General features: G+C 28.9%; 1 long non-coding RNA gene across 1 annotated transcript; it reads left to right on the top strand.

Moving 5' to 3' along the window:
- Positions 1-1,147: 1,147 nt before the first annotated feature.
- LOC121217922 (uncharacterized) lies at positions 1,148-3,779 on the top strand. The gene is made up of 3 exons (XR_005914149.1): positions 1,148-1,236; positions 1,708-1,793; positions 3,640-3,779. It is a non-coding gene; the product is annotated as an uncharacterized lncRNA (long non-coding RNA).

Consider the following 3,779-nt stretch of genomic DNA (forward strand, 5'->3'; position numbering starts at 1 on the left):
AGATGTTGCATTCTTGAGTTTGAAGGTACATGGGAACGATACTTGCCTTTGATTGAATTTGCGTATAATAATAGTTTTCAATCTAGTATCAAAATGGCACCTTACGAGGCTTTGTATGGTCGTAAATGTCGTACACAATTGTATTTGACAGAGCTTAGTGAAAATAAAATACACAGGTCGATTTGATTAAAGAAACTGAGCAGAAAGTGAAGGTGATTTGGGATAGCTTGAAAATAGCATCGGATCGTCAGAAATCATATGCAGACTTGAAGAGAAAAGATATAGAGTTTCAGATTGGAGATAAAGTCTTTTTGAAAGTCTCACCGTGGAAGAAAATACTCATATTCGACCGTAAAGGCAAATTGAGTCCGAGATTCATTGGACCGTATGAGATTATAGAGCATGTCGGACCGGTTGCTTATAGATTACTGTTGCCACCTGAGCTAGAAAATATTCACAATGTATTTCATGTTTTGATGCTTCGTAGATACCGATCTGATCCTACACATGTGATTAGTCCGTCAGAGATTGAGATTAGATCTGATATGTCGTATAAAGAAGAACCGATTTGCATCTTGCTCGTGAGGTTAAAGAGTTACGAAATAAGAAAATTTCGTTAGTTAAAGTATTGTGGCATAAACACGGAGTTGAGGAAGCAACCTGAGAGCTAGAGGATACAATGAAAGAACGTTACCCACACCTATTTAGCGGTAAGATTTTCAAGGACGAAAATCCCTAAGGGGAGGAGAGTTGTAACAGCCCAATTTTGACCCTAATCGGACAAAGTGGTTCCGAGACCACGAATCCGAGTCTAAAAATATTTTAATATTATTTTCTGTGTTAAATATGTGTGAAATTATATATGTGAAAGTTTCGTGAAATAATTTTACTGTTTGTACGCTTAATTTGAGAAAATAGCTAAATCGCGTAAAGTGAAAATTTGAGGGTTAAATATGAAAGTGCTTAATTGTTTTTGTCTTTATAAATTGGAGGTTCTATGTGGCAATTAAGCCTTTTTCCAAGTTAGTGGACGGCATTAGGTGATATATATGGTTTTCTTATATTATTAATATAATAAATATATGTTATAACAAGGTATAATATATTATTATGTTATAATAAATATTAAAAAAAAGCCATTATCATTTTTTTCCCTTCATCTTCATCACGAAACAAAACAAAAGAAAACAAAGAAACAAAGCTAGGGTATTCGGCCATTGTTGAGCTTGATTCAAGGTGAGTTCTAGCTCGGTTTTTGATAATTTTTATATTTTTGAGATCGTTGCTTCGAATACTATCCGACCCATGCTAGAATTTTGATTTTGATGAATATTTTGAGTTATGCCATTAATGAATAATTGTGTTCTATGATGTTTGACGATGGATTATGAAATATATGTGTTAGATTAACATGTTTTGTCTTTGAATTTTTGGTAAATTTGAGTAATTAGGGCTAAATTAAAAAAATAAATTTTTGAGGGACTAAAATGAAAAATAAATGAAATGCATGGACTTGTATGAATACAAGGAAGATTCGGCCTAGCTATGTTGTTGTGAGATTTTGTGTAAATTGTGTTTTATGCAATTGGGATTAAATTGCAAAAAGTGTAAAATATTAGGGGTAAAATGGTAATTTGCCTATTTATGTGTTTTTGGATTAAATTGAATGTTTTAATATTTAAATTAGCTCATTCTGGATATATTTAGATCAAGAACCAAAGAAATCGGAGTTAGATCGGGAGAAAGCTAAAATCGTCGAATAATCGTCCGGTTTCGATTTTTCACCGTCCGAGGTAAGTTAACTAGCAATTTAATGTTATTAATTAATATATATACATATATATATAGAGTATTTCGATGAGCTCAAATTGAAAGTATATAGCTTGAATTTAGTCAAAGTAAAAATGATATGTATATATATAAATATATGATTAATGTTCGAATATACATATATGTGTACACATATATGTAAGCTCTTGAATTTAGTTGAAGAATGAATATGGCTTATGTATAAATTCTTGGTTATTAATCGAAAGGTATGTATAGTGTATATATATATAAGGTTCGAATGTATATATATATGTAAGTACATATATGTACAAACTATTGGATTGATTAAAAATATATATGTTATATTTGCATAAGTAGTTTTGAAATGGTATGTACATGCGAGTTGAAATTTATATGTATATGATAGAATTGAATGAGCACATAAATATATATTTACATGTATATGTTTTTTGTATTGAGTTTGGGTATAATTTTTATATAAGTTTATATGAAGTTCGGAAATACAAATATAATTGAATATGTTTTTGTGTTAAATTTAGGTATGACTATTATATAAAGTATGTATGAGACTCAAATATATACAAACTTATATATGTACATGTTTATGTATTGAATTTAGGTATGATAATTATATAAGTTTATGTGAGATTCAATAATGTAATTATATTCATGTGAAGCTTTTGAATGGAGTTGAAGGTACAAAATTGTTAGCTTGGATTACTATAAGATGTTCGAATGTATGATATTAATAGTAGGTCTTAATTTATTAAGTTATATATCTGTATATGATCATATGTATAATTAAGTAATTGAGCTGGATTCAATATCTGAACTTTATATACCTATGTGGTTTAAAGGTATAATTTTTATATATTGAGCTAAATTTTTGTACATGGAATCTTATATACATATACATTTTGAAAGTGATTTGTATTTATATAAATTGAGTGTTTAGGCTCGGTGCCTAGCAGGCTTGATGCCAGTGATATGTTTCAGACTTTAAGTCTAGCAGGCTTGTCGCCGGTAAAACATTTCAGACTTTAAGTCTAGCAGGCTTGACGCCGGTGAAACATTTCAGACTTTATGTCTAGCAAGCTAAGTGCCAGTGTATTGAGTCAGGCCTTAAGCCTAGCAGGTTTTGTGCCGGTGAATCTATTCATATCATGTGTTTACATGTATTGAATATGTGTATGATTTAGTCATATGGATTTATAGAATATTTATATACATTTGGTCATTGTGTTTGATAAGCATATAAACATTAGATTATATGTATTTGATGAGTATGGATTTATATATATATATTAAATTTTATGAAATTGTTAGGTATATTCGCATTCAGATAGATGTGTGTGAGAAATCTATATATGCATTTTGGTAAGTATAAATGTATTTGGTTATATTCGTTTGATGTGTATGTATATATATATATTCGGTTATAGAATTTGTTAAGTACATAAATATGCGTTTGGTTACACACATATGAAGTGTATATGCATTCGGTTTTAGGTATTTGACAATGATGTATGCATTTGTTTATATGTAAATGATATATAAAAGTATTCGGTTGTAAGTTTTTGATGAGTATTTAAATATACAATTGTTATGCATATTGTATATACATATTTATATATTCATTGGTAAGCATTCTACGAGTACATATATTTGATTATAAATAAGATGATTATGAGTAACAAATATTCAAATAGTAATATATGTCATATTTGCGATTTCAATAAGTTTAATTATGAATTTATATTATTCTTATTTTATATATATTTTAGTTATGCTATAGACTTACTAAGCTATGTAAGCTTACTTTGTTTGTTTATGTCTATCTGTTTATAGATCAAAAAAAAAATCAAATCAAGCTTCAAGCTAAGGGATCGTCAGCAAGTTTATCATCTTATCTATTGTCTCGGTATTTAAAATATTTAAATTCTAACTATGGCATGTACAGACTAGATAAATGTCTTGAAGGTCGTACT

Source organism: Gossypium hirsutum, chromosome D05 (genome assembly GCF_007990345.1).
Source record: "Gossypium hirsutum isolate 1008001.06 chromosome D05, Gossypium_hirsutum_v2.1, whole genome shotgun sequence".
Taxonomy (NCBI): domain Eukaryota; kingdom Viridiplantae; phylum Streptophyta; class Magnoliopsida; order Malvales; family Malvaceae; genus Gossypium; species Gossypium hirsutum.